General features: G+C 48.1%; 1 protein-coding gene across 1 annotated transcript in view; it reads right to left on the reverse strand.

The window, feature by feature from the left end:
* IMMP2L (inner mitochondrial membrane peptidase subunit 2) overlaps window positions 1-13,278 on the reverse strand; it is a 650,984-nt gene extending 637,706 nt beyond the window's left edge. The window contains exons 1-2 of the mRNA XM_066238932.1: window positions 13,245-13,278; window positions 12,737-12,809 (exon numbers count right to left, since the gene is read on the reverse strand). The gene's annotated coding sequence lies outside the window, so the exon portion shown is untranslated. The remainder of the gene's footprint in view (window positions 1-12,736; window positions 12,810-13,244) is intronic.
* Between the last annotated feature and the right edge of the window lie 6,768 nt (window positions 13,279-20,046).

Genomic DNA, 20,046 nt, shown 5'->3' on the forward strand with positions numbered 1-20,046 from the left:
CCTGTTTTGTTTTTTTACTTTAAAATAAGGTATGTGCAGTGTGCATAGGGATTTGGTCATAGTTTTTTTTTATGGTCCGGCCCTTCAACGGTCTGAGGGACAGTGAACTGACCCCCTGTGTAAAAAGTTTGGGGACCCCTAGGATAAAGCATAGTCCTGGAGCACCAAGGTCATGGGTTCGATCCCCAGCCAGGACACATACAAGAAGTGGTCGGTGACCACATAGCTGGACAGAACAGCCAGTTGATGCTCCTCTCTGTCCCTATCAATGGGGAAAACAAATTTTTGAGTTAAATATATTTTTCTATTTCCTAATATTTCAGAGTGCTGTATGTAATAGAGAAATGTTTCAAGTTGAATATAGGTCTTCCTTTTTATTTTATTCTTTAAGAAAAACTATACCCCCTACCCCAGCAATCACCACACTGATGTTTTTGCCCATGAATTTCTCTTCTTTTTCTTTTTTTTTACTTCCAAAAGCTCCTTTTTAAAAATTTTTTTTTGTAAAATGCAAAATTCAAAATATCTAAAAAGGGGGATACAATGGAAAATAAGACTCACCCCCAATCCTGTTCTCCAGACACGAAGTCTGATCCCTGGTGGCATTTTCTTCCTTTCTTTTTTTTTTTTTTTTTTTTTTTTTGTATTTTTCCGAAGCTGGAAACGGGGAGAGACAGTAAGACAGACTCCCGCATGTGCCCGACCAGGATCCACCCAGCACGCCCACCAGGGGGCGATGCTCTGCCCACCAGGGGGCGATGCTCTGCCCCTCCGGGGCGTCGCTCTGTTGAGACCAGAGCCACTCTAGCGCCTGGAGCAGACAGCCCGGGACATCTTTGCTCCAATGGAGCCTCGGCTGCGGGAGGGGAAGAGAGAGACAGAGAGGAAGGAGAGGGGGAGGGGTGGAGAAGCAGATGGGTGCTTCTTCTGTGTGCCCTGGCCGGGAATCGAACCCGGGACTTCTGCACGCCAGGCTGATGCTCTACCACTGAGCCAACCGGCCAGGGCCGCATTTTCATTTTTTTAAAAAGAACTCCTTCTATGGGTATTCTGTGCCTATACAAGAAAACATGTATCTTATATTCACTTCCAAAATAGTAACGTACTAATACCCACTGGTCTACACCTTATCTTTTTGACTTAATAATTATTCAGCTTTAGTTTATATCATCTGTCCCACTCTTTTAAGCAACTATTGTACTAAATATTCCAATATATGTAACACAATTTATTTATCCAGTCCCCTAAGTATGAACATTTAAGTGGTTGGTTATCCATTGCTTCCAAGAATATCCTTAAATATATATTATTTCACACAAGGACAAAATCTGCAGGATATAGTAATCAAATGACATGTGTATTTTAAGTTTGGATAACTATCTTCAAACTGTTTCCAATAAAAATTCATACTCCCAATGGCAAAAATAATACCGCCTATTTTCCTTATACCTTCAAAAACACATTGTTTTCAAAATTTGTTTCTTTGTGCCAACCTGATAGACTAAAAAAAAAAAAGTTATTTGATTGAAGTTGTATTTGCATCTCTCTTATTATGAACTGTCTATTCACATTCTTCATAACTTTGTCAATTTTTCTATTTCGTTGTTCGTCTTTTTTCCATTATATTTCTGGTGTCCTTTATATGTTGATGAAAACAGCCCGTTTCCTGTGAGATGAATTGCCAATCGCTTTCCTAGTTTGTCTTTGCTTTTTGATATAGTTTTTTAAACTTTATTGTGTGTTTGGCAATGCAGAATTTCTGCAGTCAAGTTTTATCACTCTTTTCATTTTCTTTTTATTATTATCTTTTTGTGTGACAGACAGAGAGGGACAGATAGGGACAGACAGACAGAAAGGGAGAGATGAGAAGCATCAATTCTTCGTTGTGGCATCTTATTTGTTCATTGATTGCTCTCTCATATGTGCCTTGACTGGGGGGGGGGCTCCAGCCGAGCCAGTGACCTCTTACTCAAGCCAGCAACCTTTGGGCTCAAGCAGTGACCATGGGGTCATGTCTATGACCCCACTCTCAAACCGGCGACCCCGTGTTCAAGCTGGTGAGCTCATGCTCAAGTCAGATAAACCCATGCTCAAGCCAGCAGCCTTAAGGTTTTGAACCTGGGTCCTCTGTGTCCCAGTCCGAAGCTCTATTCACTACGCCACCACCACCTGGTCAGGTTATCACTCTTTTCTTTAATGGTTTCTTACTATCTCTTACTTTCTATCCCGACAATTATCACAGTAAAAATCCTCACTACCTTGCAAGTAATGTGTAGTCTCCCCATTGAGCTGCTTCTAGTTCTTCCCTCTATCTGCCAACTTGTTCTACACACGTCACATTCCTCTTCAAACACGGTTTTCCCCAATGAGTCTCCAGTCCAAAACCCTTCAATTGTCCCCTCCTTACTATTTATAGACTACTAAATCTAATATTTAGGTCATTCCCAATCTAACTTCAATTTACATATCCCATAGCCCCTTACTATAGTCAAATAGTTTCTCACTGGTCCCAAATTTAGGAACAAAGGTAATTCCAGTCTGTCTTTTGTCCAAACTATACCTGATGTTTTGAATGTTCTTCCCTTTCTTCAGAGGTCAGTTCGAGTAGCCCTCTCCGCTCCCTTCCTGCCTCTCAGGACCACACGTACCCAACAGCTCTCTAGTAAGAGTCCAATCCGTTGTACAATGGTAGACAGATAAGGATATCCAATGAATGTTGTGCGGTGGGGGCCACAGCAGGGAGACTCAACCTAGAATGGACAGTGGGGCCTCTAACCCTTTGAGCTGTCCCTAGAAGGTGAGCAGATGTGACCAGATTTTGTTCTTAATGAAACAAAGGTCAAGGTCAACAAGAACTCATCGTCTGTAAGTCTGATTGGAGCAGCGAGTGTGAGGCTGGAGTAAAAACAGAGGAAAGTGCTAGAACGCTCGAGTGGGCCAGGTGAAACAGGGTCTTTTGGGTCAATGTAAGCAAGTGTTTACCCTAACTGACCTCAGGGCAACTGTCGGCCACACCCTCTTGAAGGCTGTCAACAGGAATTGTACAAAGACCACCAACTACACCCGTCTAGAGCTGAACCAGCCCTTGAGTGTCCAGACTTGAGCCTGATTCGAATACAAATATACTTTTACTTATACACTGTATCCAACTGTATACAGCCGTGCTACAGAGCCCTGCAGAAAGAGGACTGCAGGCGAGGTGTGGCTCTATTTCTTTGCCTGAGGTCTTCAAACAATTACAAGCTCCAGTCACTCTAGGAGCCCAACCCTCAGAACAGTTAGAGACCAGGTGGCTGATGAGGAAAGGTCAGAGCTGACTGGCCCCACTGTTTCCATTCACCTTTAATCCAGGACAGGTGAGCAGCACAGCCTGGAGCCCAGCGACTCTGCCCCCTTCCCTCAACCATTTCCCTCTCGCTCACGTGTAAAACAGGCAGTCAGACCTCTTTTTTTTTTTTTTTTTTTTTTTCATCCTCCTCTCAAGATCTGAGATCAAATGTCCAGGAAGATTTCATGGAAGGTCAGCACTGACTTCCCCCACATCTAGCCTGGACAGGTAGTGGGAGACCGGTTGCCAGGACAGGGAATCTGACCTACGTCCTCACCCTGCTCGGCTCTCTGAACCGACAGTCTGCCCGGTTGCCGTGAAGGCAAGCTGTTCCAAACAAACGCATCCGAACAGCTCTGCTTGCTGTGCGTGTTCTGCGGAATGCTCGGCAGGTCTCCCCTCTCCGTCCGCAGCATCACCAGCCAGGCGGACACCTAACGGGCATCGCCTGTGCGATTTCCTGGTCAGAGGTGACGACTCCCTTTCGACTTCCCGCGGCTTTCAAAGGGGCCAGTGGTGGGACAGTCATTCTGACATCTGTTGCCACAGCGTACTCCGTCTTTCTGTCTTTGCCAACATGATGCATTTTGAAGGGAATAAAAGAAAGTGGTTACAAAAAAAAAAAAAAAAAAAAAAGGTGAGACTGCAATGTAATAAAGATGTCAATTGAACAGGCTGAAAATGACAGTTACACTTTTATTTTGAAGTAAGCACTGTCGAGAAGTCTCAAACTCAGAAATGCCACGTTTTCTATTATTTTTAATCCCCTACGATGTCACTGGCCATTCCTCCTGTATTTTAAACTAGAGGGACATTTTGATTGAAACTGGAATTATATTGACTATATCACCTGCCTCAGGATTTCAACAGGACTATTTTTTCCTCTTCCCCTAGAATGTTTCTCCCTAACTCCTCCTTGCCCTAGTGACTTCAACCACACAGGCTGGTCATAAGAGCAGTAGAATCTAGCCTTTTCTTACCATAAACAGCCAAGAACGTGTCTCTGCTTCTATACAGAATCTGGCAATATAACTCATGCTTCTGGAGGGAGGACTAGCGTCTCAGGCCGACAACGAGGTCGTAAATATGATTTGGAGCCGAGCACACAGGCAGAGTATCTCAGTGTGCACACCTTCCGTAAGGACGCACAAGCAGGCTAAATCAATGAGGCATATTCAGAAAAAAAAGTCATTTTTTTTCCCTCACACACAGCTAAATAATCTTTTCAGTAGTACAGCTGGTCCTCAAATAACATTTTGTTCAAGATCATCTTGTTATAACATCAATGAGACGCTGTAGGACCTCAACTCTTGTTTATATCAATTAGCCTTTGGTAAAATCGGTTTCGTTATACGTCATTTCGATGTAGCTGCAAAAACCTGTCGATGATGGTAGGTGAAGACTGCCTGTATCGTCCTCTGAATCCCAAATCATTAATTCCCTTTATTACTTGTCTACAAAAAAAAAAAAAAAAAAAAAAAAAATTGAAGAGTTGAAGACAAGTGAGTTACCAAGTATAACTCATTAACCAAATAATTCCTTCCATGTCTTTATAATGGGTTAAATTTAAATAGGATTCCTTTTTATTTCATTTATATGGGTGACATTGGTCAATAAAATGACATAGGTTTCCAGTGTACAATTCTATGATCCATCATCTGTATACTGGACACCCCCAAGTCCAGTCTCCCTCCACCCCGGTTATACCCCCTTACCCCTCTACACAGGCTTCTTACAAACAGCTCACATAGTCCCCAGACATGACCTATGAAATCCGTATCTCCATTTTCTCAAGAAGGACCTGAGTTCGGAGATAGGAAGCTCACGCTCACAGAGCTGGCACTTGAAGAAGAATCTTCACAGCTCCATTCCACACCCCTTTCACTCCACGGGGCCACGCTCAGGTCTAGAAATGTATCTTTAACACCTCTTTCTTTTTTTAAGTCTTAAAAGAAAGGGTCAATGGAATGTTTGGGGCACTAATGTCACGGAGTCACGTACACCAGACACGCCCCAAACTCTCGCTCACCTGTCAGGCCCCTAGATGTGCGGACTCTAGACCTTCCCTACGCAGGAGCCACAGGGAGACTCAGAAAAAAGTACAAGCTGATGAAGTGCTTCCCAGCTACCCTGACAGAATGACGATACTGTATAGTTAACGTTGTAACAAAACGGATTATTCCATATTTGAATCTGACGCCGATAAAACTCTTATCCAACAAAGTCTTGGGAAAATATCAAAATGCTTTGTAAGTAATCTGCTACGCCAGGCTGATTAAGAATGAAGGGGGAAAAGGTACACAGTGTATGATTCCAACCACAGGACATCCTGGGAAAGATAAAACCGTGGGGACAGTAGAAAAGGCCAGCGGTGGCCAGGGACTGCTCAGGGAGGGGGATGGAGAGGAGGAACCAGGATGTTAAGGGCACAAAACGACTCTGGACGATGCGATAATGATGGATACATGGCATTCTACAGACGTCAACCCCATAAAAGGACACCGCTGAGCGTGAGCCCTGAGGTAACCTGTAACCCTCGGTGACGAAGATGATGTCCGTGTAGGCTCATCAGCTGTAGCAAGTGTGCCATTCTGGTGAGTGACGTGGATAATGGGGGGGGGGGGGGCTGTGCATGTCAGGGGGGCAGGGAGACAGAATATGGCCAATATCTACCTTCCACTCGGTTCTGCAAATGAACCTAAAACGTCTCTAAAAAAATTAAGTCTATTTAAAAATCAGGGTAAATGATCTGTGGCAACTCTAATCTTTTCCTATCGATTACAGCTTTGCAGGCCCGCCATGGCCTCGTTAGTAAAGAACATATTGGGCCATCAGCCCCAACCCTCAGGGAAGGGCTTCTTCACACACTCCCTGCTCCTGGACACCCGCTCGGCCTCCAACAGGACATGGACAGACCAGGACCCAAGTCAGGGGGGAAGTCAGGTACAGATAGCGGACAGAGGAGGCAGAGTGTGGCCACAGAGACAGAGAGTTTCTACAGACAGACATCGGCGGAAGGATACGCCCGAGGGGGCAGGAGGGAGAAGAAAGAATCCTAAGAGGCTCTGAATTTATTGGTCTACCTACCCTAATGCAATAGTCCTACAAAATTAAATTATCCTACAATAGGAAACATGGTATTACATTTCCCTTCCTTAAAAAAAACTGTCTTTGCTGTGCACGATTCCATAATTAGAATGCGGATAATGTGTTTACAATGTATCCTTCAGCTACAAGCAAGATTTTTCAAAAGTGGACCGTAAATGCTATGAAGATTTTTCAACAGAAAGATATGTTTAAAAAAAAATGTGTATGTCAAAGTGCCATTACAAAGACCTCGCTCTCAGAATAAACTTTTGGATAAAACTGCAAAGATTATAGTTTTGTGATTTATGACATGAAAGAAAAATGGATACTTTTACCTCCTGGGTATTCTCGGCCCAGAACATCTATGAATTACCAAACCCAGCGGGAGTTCAATGAGATTTTGAAACAGTCACGCGGAGCCGCTGTGGGGTGCATGTGCCTGCTTGCTCTGGTCAACACTGAGAACAGGTTAAGCACCTGGCTTCCATCAGAACACCTGGGGACTCTGAACACTATCAGCTCCTGCACATCATCCCCAGGGATGTTGATTTCCCTGCTCTGACCTGCTTTAGGCGTCCACACTCGGTAAAGCAGTGGTGATGAACTCACAGAAGTGTGCACCCCAGGGAGAAATGGCTGGCATCTCTCTGTGTACGCTGAAGCATCCTTATTGCCCAAGAGCTCCCTCTAAGACCAAGACACCTCGAAAGACACCCAGCCGAGTCCCCTCAGCATGTAGACATGTGTCCCTCCCCTCAAAAAAGTCAAGTGGGCAGCGAGGTGCTCTCTCACGGGCACACGTTAGGACCCCTGGGAGACCCGCGGAGCCCGGAGCTCCAATTGAGGGCGCAAGGACACCCGCCTGACCCCCCATCCTGACGGCCTGCTCACTGCCACCGCCAGCAGAGTGGTTGCTGCCCCCTCCAGTCCCTCTGCACACCTCCAACCCGCCACGGACGCCCGCCAGCACGGGAATCCCGACACGTCCAGGCCTGACCTCATCGTCTTCCTCCTCGTTCACCCGGAACGTGGGAGTCCCTCTCGCGTCCTCGCGACATTCAGTCACGAAGACCAGCCAAGTTTCCCTCCTCCGAAATAGCCTTCCTCAACCTCCTCGCTTCTGATCATTCCCACGGCTGCCCCCTGGGGCCCTGGGACCCTGTTCTCCAGGCTGATGTACTGTCGCCTCTGGCCTCCAATCCTGCCATGTCCCACGCCCCCCACTCCACTCCACCCACAATCTACCCAGCGCACGGCATCGGCGACCTCGGGGGTCACGCACAATTCTTCAGTGGGTCACGGCTCCATACAGGATAGAGAGCGGGCCCTAAACTAGCTACCCATCTCCTCACTCCTGACTCTGCCCTTCACGCTCTAACTGAACTGACCCACACACAGCGCTCTCAGAACGCCACGCGGCGACTCACGCGAGTCGCTCTCCCGGCAAAGGCTCTCTGCTCCCCGTCTTCCAGCCCCGCCTACCCAGCTCCTCACCCCCACCGCTGGCCCCCCCTCCGGCTGTCCATCAGGCCCCCCCCACTGCCTGTGCCGTGGGTCTCCACCCCTGCCCCGCCTACCCAACTCCTCACCCCCACTACTGGCCCCGCCTACCCAGCTCCTCACCCCCACCGCTGGCCCCGCCTACCCAACTCCTCACCCCCACTACTGGCCCCGCCTACCCAGCTCCTCACCCCCACCGCTGGCCCCGCCTACCCAGCTCCTCACCCCCACCGCTGGCCCCGCCTACCCAGCTCCTCACCCCCACCGCTGGCCCCCCTCCGGCTGTCCATCAGGCCCCCCCAGACTGCCCGTGCCCGTGTGTCTCCACCCCTGCCCCGCCTACCCAGCTCCTCACCCCCACCGCTGGCCCCCCCTCCGGCTGTCCATCAGGCCCCCCCCAGACTGCCCGTGCCCGTGCGTCTCCACCCCTGCCCCGCCTACTCAGCTCCTCACCCCCACCGCTGGCCCCCCCCTCCAGCTGTCCATCAGGCCCCCCCCAGACTGCCCGTGCCCCTGCGTCTCCAGTCTCCACCCCTGCCCCGCCTACCCAGCTCCTCACCCCCACCGCTGCCCCCCCCTACCCAGTCTGCCTGTGCCGTGCGTCTCCACTCCGGCAAAACCGCACGCGATGCATTCAATGTCGGTAGAGGTGTCTGTTTTCTACCAGACTATCAACTCCTGGACCAAGGACAGTGATTCTCATCTTTATATCTATTATAGTTCAATGCACATAGCATACAGTAAAAAAAAAAGCCCAGAGGAATGAATGAACTGTAGGGTGAGGGTAAGAAGATGCCCACTGGACCTAGAGCAGTGGTCCCCAACCCCGGGGCCACGGACCAGTAGCGGTCCGCAGAGAAAGAATAAATAACTTACATTATTTCCATTTTATTTATATTTAAGTCTGAACGATGTTTTATTTTTAAAAAATGACCAGATTCCCTCTGTTACATCCATCTAAGACTCACTCTTGACGCTTGTCTAGGTCACGTGATACATTTATCTGTCCCACCCTAAAGGCCGGTCCGTGAAAATATTTTCTGACATTAAACCGGTCCGTGGCCCAGAAAAGGTAGGGGACCACTGACCTAGAGGACAGAAAAAACCCCGGATCCGAAGGAGGCACAGACAACTATTACTAAGTCCCTCCTATAAAAAAAAAAATACACAGTTATTGAGGGAGTATCAAAGTGACAAAGAAAAACACTTATCCCTGGACTGAGTGGCCAATCAGGTGAGAGTCGCCAGCAGCGAAGCTGACGAAAGACCAACCAAAAGGCCAGATAAACACGATTCTGTCTATGAGTCAGGGAACTCGGGGACCCGCGTCCGCGGAGGGAGCAGAGACGGCACCTTCCTCGCTCAGCTCCCCGTCCTCCTCGCCCCTTCCCAGGCCATGCCACCACATCCCAGGTCCCCTGGGGAGCTCCCGGGGGTTGGCGCCTCCAGTCCTGGCCAGCGGGCAGTCTGGGGTGTGAGAGAGACGGGGCATCTTTGTTTGTGTGGCAGGACTAGAGGACAGAGGGGGAAACCACTCTTCACGCAGGACGTGGATTTGTACCCGGTATCGGGCGACTGCAAACACTCCACCTGACAGTGACAGTGAGCTGTCCCCTTCTGCGGATGAGGAATCTGTGTCTGAGGTCACTCAGCCAAGCAGTGACACAGCAGTGACACAGCCGGCCCCAGAACCCAGCAATGACAGACCCCACGGTATTTCTACAGCCCTGACGACCTCAAACTGGAGAGGGCTGTGTGGTCAAGCCATCCGCATAGTAATTCAGAATACAGTCTTCTCCAAATGCTGGTCAGCGTCTACAGCGGTGTTTTTCAAGCGCCAGTCTGCAGATCAGGCCACGAGAAATTTCGTGCCAGTCCATGAAAGCGGTAACCACCCTGATGTTAGATGACGATAATAAACCCAATGATCTTAGTTCAATTTGCTTATGCTCAGGGTGATTTCTGCCTTAGCGGTCCCCGAAATAATTCCCCTATTTTTCACCAGTCCCCCAGTATACCAGGATTGAAAACCACTGGCCCACGGACCACTCATACACAATGGGCACACAAGGAGTGAAGAAGGCTATGGGCCCTGACCTAGAAATCTAACGGCTACTTCTGGTTTTATTCCTATAATTAACCCAGATCAACATCACAAACAAAAATGGATTTGAAAATTAGCTTTTGGAATGCAAAGGGTTCTTACATGAGGTTTCTTCCTAAGAATATTTTTCTTCCACAAAAAAAAAAAAAAAAAAAAAAAAAAAAAAAAAAAAAAAAAAAAAAAAAAATCACCAGGCAGAGAAACTATTCCGCCTTGTTAACGTGCAGGAACAGTGACTCTGGAAGACACCTGTGCTTATCTGGCCAGGGGCTCATTTACAGTGCGCTGTCATTTGAATAAACATCATCCTAAACTCTGCAGACAAGAATGTACTGTAGGAATGCCACAGTCTAGAGGGGTACAGCTGATATGAGATACATACACAGCTTCGCCGTACTATTAAACCCACAACTGGGCAAAATCACGACAGTTCAGACATGAGGCATCAGCGCTTTTATTGTCATTGTTACACGCCACGGACCCTTCTGAGACAGAAATCCTAATGCTTTAAGCAGTCGGCTAAATACAGTAGTATGTCTTCCTCACTTTGGGGGTGGTGTCAGGAGTTTTTTAAACACATGATAGAAGCCCCTTCCCCTTCATTTTTTTCCAGCTGGCTCTCTCCATGCAGTCAGGGCTGGGGGGTAATCTGATCCGGGAGGTTGAGCCACACCAGGCGTGTCAAGCCTTGTCCCAGAAACTCTAGGATCAGATATAGCAGGCGATCGGTGTGGAAATACAATAACCCGGAAGGCTTAGCACCTTTAGGAAAGCTAAATCCTAGACTGCTTTTTAAAATCACCAGAGAAGTCCTAAGGAAGTGATGGGTGACCAGACAGAGAAACGGGGAGGGAAATGAACAGGGCTGGCCACTGGCGTTTTTACACACTGGTTTTAATGTACTGACTGTTCTGTATGGACCGAGGAGAAGTTAAGGAGCAGTTTTAACGGGCCCGGAGTAGCAGAGCTAATGAAGCCAGGAGTGAAGCTCATGTCTAAATGTCTAGACATAAAAGACAGGCTACTTCTACTTGAGCGTTTCGGGGTACACAGCTCAAAACATGGAGATCAAAGGCAGAAATTTAGAATTTTGCCCAACAGTAATACATAATTATGAAATAAAAAGTTGAAGAAATAAACACAAGTCGTTGGCAGTGGCCGTGTGAGAGTGAGTTCAGAAAGGGCTCCCGCGCCACCTTGTGTAACCTTGCAAGGTTCCGTTCTAAGTGACTGTCTTTAATCTTTGTAACCAGAAAAAGACACCTTTTCCACGTCGATAAAAAAAACAAAACAAAACTAACAAACAAACAAAAGAAAACCACGAGGTTAAGTGTACAGAAACCCACGCGAGTGAACTTTAGTATTTACTTTCCTAAGTGTCTCATCCCTAACGCACTCCATGCATCCTGATCTCAGTTCATTTGTATGAAACAGAAAAATGATCCTCCTCGCATTATGATACTGGGTGCAATGCGTTTATTACACTGGAAAATGACTAGACTATTCATTTCAGGGACACAGATCACCACCATCAGCCTTGAAATTTATTATTGAAAAGTACCAGAAAAGAAGGAAAATAACACTCTCCTCCCACAACTCTGTTCAGACCCGCATACCAAAATATCAGCAGGACAAGGAAGGTCTTATACATGAGCCCTGGAACTGTTTGGAAAAATCCTCCGCAAATGGGTGATGGCCGGCACCAACACAGCCACCGCCAACGGTCTCATCAATCCACCCGCCCACTTAGAGCAACACATAAATAAACATCTAGCGAATCGGGGAATGAACCCATCACCAGCAAACACAACTATTTTCTGGGTTTTCAGAAAAGTAAATTATGTAGTCACCTGCCACTTGATTTCAAACAAATTAAAAAGGCAGGTTCAGGACCCAGGCGGCCAAAGTCAAGATGCCACAGAGGACAGTCCTTCCAGTTTTCCTGTGTAAATATCCTCGAGTTGTGGTTTTCCCCATTCCTGCTTGTGGCTGACCTGAATTCTGATTCAATAGGTCTGTGTATATGTGACCTACGGGATGAAGGAAGCGTCCCCAACCTTCTAAAACGAGCTGGGTACACCTCACCAGTACAAGAGGATGTGTTGGAGAGTGATGGGGAATTCCCAGAAAAGGACCGATGAAGGAGACCACACTGAAAGTCACAGAGGACCTCCAAAGCTTCCGGGTGCTGTTTGGTAACTTCTCAGAAGTGAAGTGAAGAGAATGTTGGAGGGGGATATCAAAACAAATCTCAAGACAGAAAAGACCCAGCCTAGTAATTTCTCTCTCCCCCAAATCTCTTCCTCCATAAGCTTGAGAGAAGACCCCCCAAAATAACTCAACACCTGTGCTACTGCTATTACCTTGATGCTTTGAGATCCAAACGGGTTGTTAGAGGAGTCCCGCTTTAAAATGCAAACATTCTTGGGAGGGGTGCCCGGTAGTGACCAAGGAGGACCATGATGCTTTGGGGTCTAAGGAGGTAAAAAGGGCCAGGGCAACCCCCCAGCCAAGTCCACATGGGCTGTAGCCTGAAAAAAGAACTCCTGGGCTTGGAGGGTGTGACAAGTGTGACCCTAGAAGGCGGACCTCGGGTTTCTGATGAAAACGTGGGATTGGCCCGCAAGGACCCGCAGGGGCCGCTCGGGACCCAGACGCCGTGTCCCCAGCCCTGTCTCAGTCCTGGCTCCCTCCATCCCTGACCATGCCTTACTCACCCTTTCTCCCGCTCTTCCTCAGTGAGAAGGGGTAAGTGGGTATTTTGTGCCCTCGCCCAATTTGGCCAAAACCCTAAAAGTAAAAATGACAGAGACAGACACGTGTTTTAAAATCCTGAAGTTTAAGCCTTAGGAACTCCCACCACCTGCCCAACACTTGCAGGCTGGGGGGGCAGCGCGCCCTCCCGGCCTGGACTTGGGGCCGCCGCGGTCCCCTCCGGGGAGAAGCGGGGCGGCTGCGGGCCCGGGGTCGCCGCCAGGCGCGGCAGGCCGCCCGGGTGAGCGGGAGGCGGCGGCGGAGGCGAGGGCGGCCTCCGATCCGCACGCGCACACGCTCCCGAGCCCAGCCGAGCGGCCCTCCGCTCCCAGCAGCGCCCGCCCCGCCGGGGGCCACCTCCCGCGGAGGGTCCCGGGCCCCGAGGACCACCCGGCGGCGGCGGCGGCGCGCAGGCCCCCCCGCAGCAGCTTCAAGGCCCCCCACCCGCCGCCGGGCGCCCGCCCTCCGCACCCGCTGCGCAGCTCAGCCCTAAGGAAGGCCCGCGCGGCCCCGCCCACTGCCTGCGGCAAGCCCCGCCCCCGGCGGGTGCCTCAAAGCCTCGCCCCTGTCTGGTCGCGGCCAAAACCCGGCCAGGATTTCCGGCGGATCCCGGCGGATCGTTCAACAAGCAGTGACTGAGCACTTCCCAGGCTTCCTGGCCGAGGGGGCGACAGAGAGCTAAGGAGTAGGGAGCTCCGTCTTCAGCCCGGTCGCTGGTTTCACCCGTGGGAAACCCAGACCCTCGCAACCGCGTGGAATGCACGCTGTGGTGGCGGAGCTCCCCTGGCTGGGTACTCCTTACCGCGTGTTCTCTGCTCCAGCTCCGGGCACAAGGGCTGACCTTGCAGCCCATGGATGCCAGCTGCCAGCAGCCACCGGGGCTGCCGCTGAAATCCACACCGCACCCCTTGCCTCCAGGGGGCACAGGCTCCCCACTGGGCTAACAGCACCCAGACACTGGGTCCCACAACTACCAAACACACAGATAATGCTTTCTTCCCTGCTCCCCGACTTGTATCCCTTATTATGTCTTTTTCTTTTTAACTGAATTTATTTGGGTGACATTGGTTAATAAAATGACATGGGTTTCAGGTGTACAATTCTAAAATACACCAGCTGTATATTGCACTGTGTGTTCACCACGCCCAGCCTTATTTTGTCTTCATGGCCCTTGATGTTGACAAAACGACTCTGTGCGGTTCTAGGTCACTTACTGCAAACGTGAGCATTCTATGTTTCAAAATCACAGCGATTCTAAAGGTTTAAGAACCTCCACGGAGATAGGTACAACTCCTAGAGCCTCCTGAGGGCAGAGTCACTCTGTGGAAGGGGCAGGGGACAACTTTCCTGGTTTTTCTTGTCACTGAAGTGATTACTGTAAGGTAAGCTGGTTTTTGTTTTTTGTTTTTTGTTGTTGTTTATTTTTTGCCAGTCCTTAAGGATTTAATTCCAAGAGCACTTAGCTGAGACAACTCATGTGTAAACTGGACTGGGCCCTCCTGGCACTGTGACCTCGAATTCAAGAGATGGACTTCCTGGCCACTCCCTGGAGTGGAAAGTAAACACAAATACAATCATTAAGTCAGACCTGACGTTTTCACTGTAATTCATCAAATGTACTTAAAAAGACACTGGGGGTCATCTCAAAAGGTTACATACTGTACCATTCCAGCTATGTGATATTCTGGGAAAGGCAAAACAATGAAGATTATATACAAAGACCTGAGGTTGCCATGGATTGTGGGGAGGGGGAGGAATAGTCTCTGGGTGACACTGATCTGTCAGTGGGGTCCATCAGTTGTAAGCAATGGACCACTTTGCTACTGGGGTGCTAACAGTTGAGGAAGTTGTGCAAGTATAGCATCAGGGGATAGATGAGAAGTCTACTTTCTGCTCAATTTTGCTGTAAACTTAAGAGGGTCCTTAAAAAATTACTCTAGCCTGAACAGGCAGTGGTGCAGTGGATAGAGCATCAGACTGGGATGCAGAGGACCCAGGTTCAAAACCCCGAGGTCACCAGCTTGAGCATGGGCTCACCAGCTTGAGCACAGCGCCACTGGCTTGAGTGTGGGATCATACACATGAACCTATGGTCACTGGCTTGAGCCCAAAGGTCACTGGCTTGAGCCCAACATTGCTTGAACAAGGGGTCACTTTTTCTGCTGTAGCCCTCCGGTCAAGGCACATATGGGAGAGTAATCAATGAACAACTAAGGTGCCACAAAAAAGAATTGATGCTTTTTGTCTCTCTCCCTTTCTTTCTGTCTGTCCCTCTCTCTGTCTCTGTCACTCACACACACACACAACTAGTCTATTAAAAAAAAAAGAAGCCTGTCCAGGCAGTGGCGCAGTGGATAGAGCATCAGACTGGGATGCAGAGGACCCAGGTTCAAGACCCAAGGTCGCCAGCTTGAGCACAGGCTCATCTGGTTTGAGCAGAGCTCACCAGCTTGGACCCAAGGTTGCTGGCTTGAGCAGGAGGTTACTCGGTCTGCTGTAGCCTCACGGTCAAGGCACATATGAGAAAGCAATCAATGAACAACTAAGGCAGGGGTCCCCAAACTTTTTACACAGGGGGCCAGTTCACTGTCCCTCAGACCATTGGAGGGCCGGACTATAAAAAAAACTATGAACAAATCCCTATGCACACTGCACATATCTTATTTTAAAGTAAAAAAAAACAAAATGGGAACAAATACAATATTTAAAATAAAGAACAAGTAAATTTAAATCAACAAACTGACCAGTATTTCAATGTGGGGCGCTGCAGCCGCAGACCGAATGTGCGTCATATGACATGCTTTCCGAGTGGTGACGCGTGCGGCCCGCATCACCAGAAGTAGTACTGTAGGTGAGCGACACCGCGTTTTGCATCCGCACCCTGTGCTCCTCTCACTGACCACCAATGAAAGAGGTGCCCCTTCCAGAAGTGCAGCGGGGGCCCCATGCGGCCTGCGGGCCATAGTTTGGGGACCCCTGAACTAAGGTGTCGCAACAAAAAACTAATAATTGATGCTTCTTATCTCTCTCCCTTCCTGTCTGTCTGTCCCTATCTATCCCTCTCTCTGACTCTCGCTCTGTCTCTGTAAAAAAAAAAAAAAAAAAAAAAAAAAAAGAAGTGCTGTGGTTCAGCTTTAGAAATCCCACTTTCTTCAGATCCATCAATAAAATCTAAACTGAACATCTGGCTTACGTGTGGAGCTGAAATACGAGCTGTCTCCTTATATTAGAGCAGCCCCTCCACAGGCATTCATGTCATCGGGGAGAAAGTGAGCCATAGATCCCCAAGGTTCAAAATTAAATTATGGTTAGACATCATTAAAAATTCGATGAACCTATTTATATTCAAATCTACTCCGATCGATATACATGCCAGTCAGCAAACTGTACGAGATACCACAGCGGTCTTCCAACTCTGGTCTCAAGTTCTCCTTATCGTCTTAAAAATGATCGAAGACTTTGTTTGTGTGGGACACATATGTCCATATATACTGTATTAAAATTTAAAACAGAAAAATTTTAAATTTGTGTTGAAATCATTCAAAATCTTATAAACTCATTACCTGTTACGACCAGAAAAGTGGGCAGCAGGAAACCCAGGGACGGCTCTGCCGAGTCAGTGCTCCAGTCCTGAGATGCCTTGGTCCGCCTTTCACATTTTAACCTGGGGGCTTCCGTGCCTTTGTGGAGCTACCTTCAGGATTCTTAGTTATAAGGGGGGCCTGGGAGGACCAAGGTTACTTCAATTTGGCCAGAACCAGAGGTCCTCTTCATAAATACTTTCATAGAAGCGATGCAAAGAAGACAGGGGTTGTTAAGAAATACCCCAATATGAAATCTGTAACTAATCTCAAATGAGAACTATCAAAAGCCTATCAATTTCCAAACTCAAAGCAAGCCCGCAAGATATTAATTATCTAGATAAAGAGCTGTGCGCATCACCAACGCTCCATTTCAAGATACTCCTGGATGCCACTCTTAATTTAACAAATATCAACGAAGAATGAGAGAAATGTTTCTACATTCAGAATGTTTGCTGTAAAACAAAGACCAAGATTATCAGCCAGGGTAGAATTCATGCTTTATGTATTTTCATTTTTTTATTTTAAGAATAATAACTTTTAAATGTTTTAATGCCTTTCGGTTCTTTAATCCGTTTTTATTTGGTGTTTAGTGTTAATTTTCTCTTTAATTTTTTTTTCTGTTATCAGGTAGAGATCACTTATACATGTTATTGAAATACATGCTCTTGTAACACGTGTTTATTATGTCTTTGCTTTTATAGAAAACCCCTGAAACTTTTAGTATAACTCTACCATAGAAAAGTGATTCTTATTATGGTTACTCATTATTTAAAAACATGGAAACACTATAAAAATGCAAAATAACTTGTGATTTGAAAATTCCTGGAAATGCCTACTTTTTTACCTGAATCCTGAAAATATCTGTTGGGAATTTGATATTTTCATAAAAATGTAAATGCCTAATGAAGTCTTTTTTTTTTTTTTCTTTTTCAATGATGAAGACAATACAAATTTTTTCTCTCTCCAACTCGTATGTTCAAACTTGCTTGGTCACTGTAAACACCCTGATGCAGGCAAATCATGACATATATGCTTAAAGAACTCAAAAACACTCAGCCTAAAGCATAAAAGGCTTCGGTGAGAACCTTCGTAAACGTCAAGGGCTGTCCTGAACAGGAGAGGTGGCATTTATTCTCCGTGACCGAAGAGGGCAGAATTAGGAGACACGAGGTGAAGTTACAAGGATGAAACTTTTTTTTTTTTTTTTTTTTTGTATTTTTCTGAAGTTGGAAATAGGGAGGCAGTCAGACAGACTACCGCATGCGCCTGACCGGGATCCACCCAGCATGCCCACCAGGGGGTAATGCTCTGCCCGTCTGGACCGTTGCTCTGTTGCAATCAGAGCCATTCTAGCGCCTGAGGCAGAGGCCATGGAGTCATCCTTAGCGCCCAGGCCAACTTTGCTCCAATGGAGCCTCGGCTGCGGGAGGGGAAGAGAGAGACAGAGAGGAAGGAGAGGGGGAGGGGTGGAGAAGCAGATGGGCACTTCTCCTGTGTGCCCTGGCCGGGAATCAAACCTGGGACTCCTGCATGCCAGGCCAACGCTCTACCACTGAGCCAACCGGCCAGGGCAAGGATGAAACTTTTGACATCATATCTATATCCATTTTCTAGCAACTGAAGAACTCTGAAAAGAGAACAGATGACCTCAAGAAGTATGTGGTGATTCCCTGCCAAGGAGAACACAAGGCTGAACAACCACGTATCAGGGCTATTATCAAAGGGACTCTTAGGAGTGGATGATTCTGTCTCTGTGGCCTCATTTTATTCTCTGATAAGATAGGCAGGAGAAGTATTTAAACTACCATCTATGAAGGAGGTTCATGAAGTTCAGGAAGTGGATTGGTCAGTATTCTTGGAAAACTACAACAGCAACCTGAGCTCACCTAACCGAAAATGAAAGACAGTGCGAGATTGAGCGGTTATCTCCCAGAACCTCAGGCCCGCCTCCTGCAGCAGGATTCCTGGGTAGAACGAGAGCCCATCACGCATTAGTGAGCCGTTAGGACACACCTGGGTGCAGCAACCTCAGTGCTGAAGTTCTGACTAAGGAAGAATTCAGAGGCAAGACTCCAACTACGAGAAAGTTCGTTTAGCAAGTCACAGAGGTAAAAGAAGCAGGCCGTAGAAGAAACGGGCTCAGGAAACCAGTTACAGAGGCCAAAAGAAGGGCCCGTGGGCCCTGGCCGGTTGGCTCAGTGGTGGAGCGTCGGCCTGGCGTGCAGGGGTCCCGGGTTCGAATCCCGGCCAGGGCACACAGGAGAAGCGCCCATCTGCTTCTCCACCCCTCCCCCTCTCCTTCCTCTCTGTCTCTCTCTTCCCCTCCCGCAGCCAAGGCTCCATTGGAGCAAGGATGGCCCAGGCGCTGGGGATGGCTCCTTGGCCTCTGCCCCAGGCGCTGGAGTGGCTCTGGTCGCGGCAGAGCGACGCCCCAGAGGGGCAGAGCATCGCCCCCTGGTGGGCGGGCCGGGTGGATCCCGGTCGGGCGTATGCGGGAGTCTGTCTGACTGTCTCTCCCCGTTTCCAGCTTCAGAAAGATTAAAAAAAAAAAAAAAAAAAAAGAAGGGCCCATGGAGCTTAGGATGGAGAGGGAGAGAGAGAGAGAGATGCCCGTGGTGAGGGATCAAAGAGGGAGGAGAGGCGCTGGAGTGCCCCAGAAAAGAGAGAGCACCCCTTCCTTTTAGTTCTTCCTTCCTACATTGAGATGAAAGAAAAACCGTTTAATTTTTTTACACTGGTTTTGTCTTGTCGGAAAAAAAAAAAAAAAGAGTTGTTAATAGGTGGGAAAAACATTCTTCCACTTTACAAGAAAATTATTAAGCAAAGTTAAATGGATTTTTTTTTTTTTTTTTTTTTTTACTGCAGGACTTCTTTAAAATGCTAGTATGTATTTTTGAATCTCCCAGACAGGATTTAGTCAACTGACCGTTCCTCAACTTATTTGATGGGAAATTCTTCGTTCTCTTGAAGCCCAGTTAATTCACAGCAGCCCACGTGCTGGGCCTCCAGGGGGAGGGCTGCGGGGGTGGGGTGGGGGGTGCTCCCGTGTGGGCAAGTCTCTCCACGCAGGGCTGAATGCATTGCGCCACCTCTAATTATGTACCAGCGCCAAGCTTATGTTAGTTATCCCTGGGTTCCAGAGTGCGTCCGTGACTGTTCGAACCTGTTTTACAATAAAATTAAAAACGTTTAGATTGAACATGAACTATAGACTGGAAAGCAATTTTCGGAAATAACTTCTTAACCTCGATTTACAGAAAGGACGAGGGTGGTTGGAAGAGCAAGTCGCGCCTCGTGAGGTCGCGCCCACGTGAGGCCACGCCCACCTGCGTGTTGGAGACCGCCCCACAGGATGGACGGTCCCGCCTCCTGTACTCACGGCTTTTATACATTTCTCATCAAATCACCCAGTATGGAGAGCTGGGTTAGGGGCTGGTTCACACTGTGGAATACTGTTTTTCATTTTCTTGGAATACTAGAAGGAATGGCACAAAGTGGGGGGAGGGAGTTGTTCGTGTTTTTGTAATTTGGGGGTTTTGTTGTTTTCTGCTGGGTCCGGGAGAAAGCTAATGGAAACCCAGTAAAACCCCACAGCACCAGGTGACAGTGAAATGCGCCCCGTGGGCAAGCAATCTGCATTTCTATGGTGATGAGAATGATTCCCCCCACACACACACACTCAGAAAAGG

The sequence above is a fragment of the Saccopteryx bilineata genome, chromosome 7 (assembly GCF_036850765.1).
Source record: "Saccopteryx bilineata isolate mSacBil1 chromosome 7, mSacBil1_pri_phased_curated, whole genome shotgun sequence".
Classification (NCBI taxonomy): Eukaryota; Metazoa; Chordata; class Mammalia; order Chiroptera; family Emballonuridae; genus Saccopteryx; species Saccopteryx bilineata.